Source organism: Perna viridis, chromosome 6 (genome assembly GCF_037379345.1).
Source record: "Perna viridis isolate PV_CMFRI_1.1 ecotype Kerala chromosome 6, ASM3737934v1, whole genome shotgun sequence".
Lineage (NCBI taxonomy): Eukaryota > Metazoa > Mollusca > Bivalvia > Mytilida > Mytilidae > Perna > Perna viridis.
Genome location: NC_142450.1, coordinates 28,823,496 through 28,831,792, shown reverse-complemented (window position 1 = coordinate 28,831,792; position 8,297 = coordinate 28,823,496).

The window sequence follows — 8,297 nt, the reverse complement described above, 5'->3', positions numbered from 1 at the left end:
TCGCTGTGTGAATTTCCACTGCAATAATTTAAAGGGCTTTAGGGTTATTTTGCAGTCGATTTTGCCGAACTTCTCATCCAATTTTAACCAAGTCCTGTCTTTATTTCAAACTATATTGTTCATACAATGCGATGAATGTTCCCTTGATATTAAACACTAGTATAATTGTAATAATGAACAAGAGAAATGCGTTGGGAAACACCTATGTGTAACATGGGGTGGGGATATTGAGGGTTATGCACATGTATATTTTGAGTTAAAAGCGTGTCGAAGTTAACACAAAAAGCGGAGCATGTAGGATGACCTTATATTGTTCTTTAAAAAAATATATATTATTTAACAAACTTGTTACAAAACAGCTCCAGTGCTGAAGCTAACATCTCCAACTGAACTCCCAATTATTTAGCCAGGATACTTACAACAAAACTTACAATGAAATGCATAAAACAATAAAGCTAATAATTTTCCTCTCACTTAAAATAAAGGGAAAAAAACGATTTATCTGTTGTTTTTAATTTTTGAACTAATTGTCTGGCAGAAAACATTGTAGATTTTTTGGAAAATTTGCTTTTCCTCCTTAAAAGCGTTAAAATGACTTTATAGACATTATATACATTGTTTATTGCCATTTGCAATGCCTCTTTGCACTTTTGAAGCGGACTAGAATGTTTATAGCTTGTACCTAAATGACCATGCAAAAATGCATAAGGAAAAACAAGCTAGACAAAGAACCCCTAAAGTCCTTGACCTACGATTCTCTGCCAAATTCAAGCATTAAAATGGATTTCACGAAGGCTTTGGAATCAGTGGCGACAATAGCCTTATGTCCAGAAGAAGAACGTTTAGATTCGAACCTTTTAAAATCTAATTTTCTGCTCATTAGACAGACACATAAGATATATGCCCATGCTCTTCACATTGGCGGCCTGCAGGGGTCGTTACTTTGAAGTTCAATTTCCGGTTCCGTTTGTCATCAAGCAGCTGGTATATCATTAGCAAAATGGACCATGAATAAAAGATTGTTTCATGATTCAGCTATTCCCTTTTTGTAGTTTTGGCTATTTAAGAAATATATATCAATGTCATATTTCAGGTACCGGGTATAGTTTTAATTCCTATAGTTTGGAATGAAATAATCGATATAAAATTTAGGGAAGTCATAAAAAGAACAGTTGAGAAAAGGATATGATTTTTCATATATTAATTTGTATAATTCGTCAGAAGAATTTAGCTTTACTATGTGCAATGTTTTACCGACTACTCGCGGCCAACAGATATCATGTACTTTGAAATGCTGCTAATCTATTAGATAGATGTAAATCAACATCTGTATTCTGATCAATATGGTTATGGTTTAACAGGGTATGCTGTTTCTTGACGCCTTCACGAATTTAGCTTATGGGCTTGAAAGGGCCAGGCCAACATGTTTTGGCCTCCAAACCTTTCTATTGGACAGACTTGACGTAAAATGTTGAATGAAATATTCTGACTTTTGACTGGAAAGAAGTTCACAGATCGTAAGATTAAAACGGACCGAGCCATTGGCACGAATTCGAAGCTGTCTGCGTACAAAATTCCCTTAGTTGATATAAGAAGTTTTTATGGCTATAGTACAAACCTCGGTAAATGAAATTACACCAAAACAAGTTAAGCCGGGAAGTCCGTAATCTTCTAATATAAAGCCGATTATGTGTTAATTACTGTAATAGCTCAATAGCTGACTCAGTCCTATCTGTAGGAACGTTACGTAAATCCCCATTTATATCAAGTTTTGTATCAATCTGATTTACCACTTAGGGGATAATAAGCCTACACGTTTGAAAAAATAAAGGATTTGCATAATGTAGTTCATTGATCGTGTACACCCTCAATTGGCGACGTAATGTTAATGATTAAGGGGTTTTTATTACTTGTAATTTATTGTACATCATTGTTAACAGAGAATTTGGAGAATGACATGAACTATATGAGATCTTGAAGAATCAGAAAGTCTTTTTTATTTGACTGCTTCAAAAAGAATTAAAAACATTTGAAGGCAGCATTTTACATTTAATAAGGCATAATAAAAGTTCTTACTGATATTCATATATACCGTATAGCTATATGCAAATGGTATAACAAACTGATTATTTATTATAACCGGATTGTACTCAGCGATAATCTACTGATGGTTGTGGTGTAATTTTTCTGATGTATTGTCTTTTGTCTGTCTTGCATTGGTTTGGATATATTTCTGAGTCAACATTCGTTGAAGATGATAGAAGTACCAAATAGTGCTGACGTCTGTTAAACAATTAATATTTTCGGACCTGTGCTACATGTGATTTCAAAGATGACGGTCATACTTTCAGTAACTATTGAAAAAAGTTTAGTGCATATTTCTCTATAACTAGTTGGTTCTACTATATATGGAAGTATAGACAAATAAATATTATAATAACATGGTTCTAACAATATATTCTAAATAAAGGTTGATTGCTTGATACTAACTCACACAGGCATAAGTTCGCTCATGCAGCAAACTCTGAAGTAACTCAGAACGAAACTGTAGAAAATAGGAACTTGAGAACAAATGGCACACGGTCTAAACCAATTAGGGACAGCTAATGACCATTGCTAACTTATGATAAAACGGTACTTTTAAATGGTCATCGACCTGATGAAACACGTGGCCTTCTTACTCCGTATCATTGGACCACCGAACCTTCAGCAGGACAAAATATCAAGAGATCAAAAGCTTAATTGTATTCTCTATGAATAATCACAATAACAACATATTAAAATTCTCTTTAACAAGTTTTAAAATTTACACGCGACCGTCGTGCGAGGGGCAGGTGCGATTTGACAAACAAAGAGTCATCTGCCCATCAGAATTCAGGCTCCATAGCTATACATTTGGATATAGAATGGCGATACATCAACCGTGTTTGAGAATGTTTGTTGATTAAAATAACAACTGGCACGCGAAAGTCCATATTCTGTTTTAAGAACAATAGGGGATGAAGGCGGGACTAACGGGACTCTTTTTATTTCCATCCCAATTTTGATCAGATGAGGCCAAAGAGGTGAAAGTGCGCGTGGCCGGTGTCTTTGTAGCTATGTAAGGGCATTCAGGAGCAAACACCCCTTTATGACCATAATTCCTACACAGTTAAATGTGAGACCTATTTTTTAATGTAACCCCATTATCCCCTAGGCAGGTGTCGGCACGCGTCCCATCTTTGTTTTCTCGAATTAGTAGCATTAATTCAATGTGATTTTAATACAGCTGTAGATAGGCAGGTGCTCTTTAAGGTAAAATTTACATACGTTCCACTGTATAACCATAATGTTTACTCGAGTATGAATAACTTTCTATTAAATATTACATTACACGCGTCGGAATATGAACTTTTGTAAAGGTATTAGCAATTTACCAGATACCATCACTTATAATAAAAAAAAATCCATAACAAAGCTTTCGGGTTCCGACAGAGAATGGTATAATGAGAGTCTCCGCTTTGATTAATCAAACATAGGGCACACTCCGAGTACCATTTCTATTCATTTTAAGTGAAAAGAAGAAAATTCACCTTGATGCTATTGAAATTTTGTTAATTTTTCTATTAAAATTTAAAACTGAAATGTGTGTATCTAATGCTGGTGTGCAGCTGGGACGATCGTGCTCTTCACTTTAAAAGGTCATTTTGCATGTGGTTATCTTGCAAAAACTGAGTCAAAAATTTTTGTCAATTGAACAAACCTAATGTTCTGGTCTGTTCTTATACTCGTCTTTTCATGATTTGTTCATAATTATATAGAAGTTATTGACAAACGGTCAACCGCTGTTTTAAAGGTATGAATATTTATACATGTAAGATGCCAATGGCGGCTCCAGAGACTTACAAAGGGGCTATTTTTTCTCTTAAAATATTACATTTAAAAAGAATCAGTTTCATAAGGGATGGGGTTCTTGCCCACCATACACCTTGGATACCCTGATACTCTGAGACCTTTGTTCGGTGAAATCTTAACCATAATTACAAAGCACGTGAAATATCTCTGTGTAAAAGCTTTCTTTCAATACACGTTTTGGTTAAATTATACATCAGTGGTAAATCGGTAAAAAATGTACCACACTCAGGTTTCAAAAATCCACTGTAAAATGTATATTCTGTAAGAATTTATTAGATCCACATAGATGCCGAAACAGTTGACATCACGTGATCACATGTGGTCTTCTGCAAAATAATGGAGATCGTGCAAGGCATATGTCATTCGCGGAATAGGGCACCTGTCGAATTAATTCATTCTGATCAACAGTAGGGCATCTGTCTTTGAAACCAATACACCATGAAAGCGATAATAAACATGATCATAATACAACTCGCAATGTTTTATTTCATATAGATTTGTCTTTATGCAGAAACCGCACAAGTGGTACCCGAAAAATCACAACCCAAATCACGAAATATTAATTTTTAATGAACAATAAGTCTAATTCGTCTATTAATTTTACTTTCTGACATGAATTTTTAAAGAAAGTATCTTTTGAAAATTCACATTTGGGTCTTAAGAAAATGATCAATGTAGCATTCAAAGAATATAATTTGATAATATTAAAAAAGTGGAAGACAAAAAAAAATCCCGCGAAAAGCACATTATACAACAATGGTCCCTCTTAAAGAGTGACAGCGTTAATTTTGCCCATCATCATAATGCTCATATCTTACAGACAATCTTAAATTGTCTTTATACATACATGCTCTCGAAAAGAATTTGCAAAATATGTCACAATAGCAAATAAATTCAAATTCACACAGAACATAGTTTTTCTATCTGCAAAATGAGAACTGATTTGTTCAATGTGTCATGGTTTTCCTTTCCTCTTTCGTATATCCTTGACTTGACTTTTTATAAGCAATTCGGTGGGTGTTTCTAGAAAAGCAAAGGATGCTTAGCCTAACGGTGCAGTTGGTCCACGCTCCCAGTTTTAAGTGGAGTCAGAGTTGCTAATTTACTTTCGTTACATTGTATATATTGTTCTGGTTATTTTATGTACTTCGTTGAGTGTGTGTGTTTTCCATGTCTGTTATTTGTCCTTGAATTACATTTTTTGACTTCCACCATATTCCTGGTTCCCTTGATTACTCTTCTCCCATTTTTTTCGTGAGTATTTTTCTACATATGTGTGTGTATGTCCCATTGGTATTTTCTATGTTTATCTCAACCCAAATTTTAATTCCAATCCCAATTTTATTCTGGTGTCATTTCATTGCCAAGATCGGTTTTCGTTCTACATTTCTCTAGTATCTCTCTATCATTTCTTCATCCTTATCAAACATTTGGAAGTTTAATTGATTTACACGGTTAATGATATGTTCTGAAAAACTGGTTGACAATTAGAGAACATTTACAATTTCTGTGATGACAGCTTCATAATTCCATCGAACTTCCTGTCCCTCGGCGATTTATTCACAGTTATCCTCAATCAAACATTAAAAAAATCATTAACGAATTTGACCCCGATTGTATTCCTCTATTTTCGTTGAAACTATAACAAAAGAGGGGATATATCAGATTAGATTGTAAGGTGTATGGAATAATTGTCTTTGAATAATTTGACAAGTTTAGTTTTTTGTCAAGTGATAAATAAGATTCACTCATACATGGGTGACCGGGGGCAACCCGCACTTAGGAAAAGAAGAGACAACAACTCTAAAAGCATAGACACATTAGAAAGGCTCCCTTCGTCTACTCTTTTATAAACGTGACTATTTTAGTTCGTTTGGTTCATCTTTGTTTTGTTGAACTTTAATTTTCTTTCAAACTACATAAAAGTGCATCAAGTTAAAAAAAAACATACTTGGAGATGGAGACTACCCCTAAATACTAGTATTTTACGGACAGCACTATATTATAAGTATAATGATTGGGGTTTTTGACGACCTTGAATACCAATACATGTCTCTCACGGTCGATATTAGAAACAACTGTGTTGGTAGCCGAACCGAGCCTTCGGGAAACCTGACCGGAGAACTTGGTCAGAGTATGTCTTAATAGCGGCTGGGCTGCTGTGTAGAAGCTCTGGCCTACTCATAGACCCCACGTGGGTCTGGGAGCGTTTCTTCACTCTGTCTTGGAAGTACGTCTACGGCAAAATGACATATATTTAGTATACATAATTATTGTATTTTATATGTAATATTTGCAAATAAGGCTTTGATTTAAATAATTAATAAAGAAGGAAGTGGTAATTGATATAAAAGACAAGGCAGATGTAGGTATGTATATCACAGAATTTTAAAAGTATTACGCCTAAATTGCAAGAACCTAAAAACGCTTTGAATTGCATAATACAACATCATACACGCTTACTTGCTATCAATAGAATATGGCTGTCATAGAGTTGGACAAAATAGCAAATAAGTGTCAATCGGGCAAAACAAAATTATTGTCATCTGATAATCCCAGACGGGACAGATCTTATGGAGGGATCGCTCCAGGTTGTATGACTCCCCGGGTTGGTTATGATGGGCTAATAGATCTCGACAGAAGGTGGCCCTTCGATAGAGTTGTTGTATCAAATAAGACCAAATAATATACAAATCATCATGCTGCTAAGCCAATAGATTTAATCTCATAATTAATAGGTCAACAATAAAATTAAAAGTTTTCGAGTTGTGTGTTTTTATTTCTTTCTAATGTTACAAAATAAAGGAATACTTGCCTGCAATCGATCGTGTAGGGTTTGGATCACTGGGTTAGTTGGCATTTAAAACAACAAATAAAAGACTAGTTTCATATGTTTTGTTTTGAAATTAATCATTATTCTGTTTTAAGTGATGAATTCATTTTGTCTTTAAATCTTTGCTGTTTTTTTTTCGTCGTCGTTTTAATTAAAAGCTCATTTGAATGATCGTATTCAAGATGTAATAGAATGGAATAATTTTCGGACATTGGTGGTTTGATTAAGCTAGTAAAAAGGAATTCGACTTTCTCTGAGGATGACGCAATTAAATCATACCAATTAAAGACCATTTTCCGCCTTGCTTCTAATGGATATACTTTGATATACCTTTAATTAAGTAAAAAGTGTGACATAATCATCTCCGAATTAGGATAATCTGTTTTGATTACACAGAGACGAGATTTAGATAACTTAATTAAGGAGTTACAGGTGATTCCGAATTGTAACTTCAAACTGTTCCTTCGGCATTTTGGCAGATAGTCGCTATCTCGAAACGCAATAAAATCTTGTAATACTCGCCATAAAACGAGTAGATCAGGGTCGATAAATACTTACACTACAGGAACAATACGACACACCCCACAGGGGAAAAGTTGTAAATTTTCGTTTTTGACCATTTGATCTTTTAATTGAATTAATCTAAGTTGATGCTAATGATAATGTTTCGCCTCGCGAAAATTTGACCCGGAAGATCAAACGCTTACAGGAACCAGTTTCCTATTGTAGTTGACATTGATTTCCATGGTGTCGTCAGTTTCTGTGTTGTCTTTGAATTTTTTTTGTGTCTAATTTTTATATTAAAACGATTTACAACTTCCGGCGCTAAAAATGATCAGACAGGCTTTTGTGACACTTCTTTTCGATTAAGCCTTCTGGGTTTGATGAGACAATGCTGGAAAATGTGTGATTGTTATCTACTGTCTCTAAGATTGATAAAAGCAATTTAATATAATATTACTGCAAAGTTAAGACATTTAGTAAGACATTTAGAGTTTTACTGTACATATAACCTTGCAGAGCAAAATTAAAACAAATTAAGACCCACCTCCTGATGATATAGAAATAAGAACCAAGTTTATGCCTTTAATTATTACGGAATACAGTTAAGTTTTACCGACAAATGGCTACTACAGGTATTCTAATCACGCCTCTCTAACTATTTTCTTTGTAGTTTCGGAAGAAACACCTGACCCGGGCAGGTAATCTCCGACCTTTCTAGATAAAGAAAAGATAACTCTGCGGGAAGTTAGTTTCAGTAAAGATTCTCTATTCTTTTCTTGTTCTCTTTTAAATACCGACATCTTTTATCATTTGACCAAAAATATTGAGTAACCAAAATTTAAGATTGACTAAGCAAAAATAACCAGGTGGAAAGTCGCGTGGATATAAAAGGTGTGATAGATATAACATAACACTCTACACGTTGACGTACTCCCAAACAGTTAATAGTGGGGAAACGCTCTCGGACCCACGTGGGGTCTGGGAGTAGGCGAGAGCGTCAACACAATAGCCCAGCCGCTAGTAGGACATAATCTGACCGGGTTCTTCGGTCAGGTATCCCGAAGGC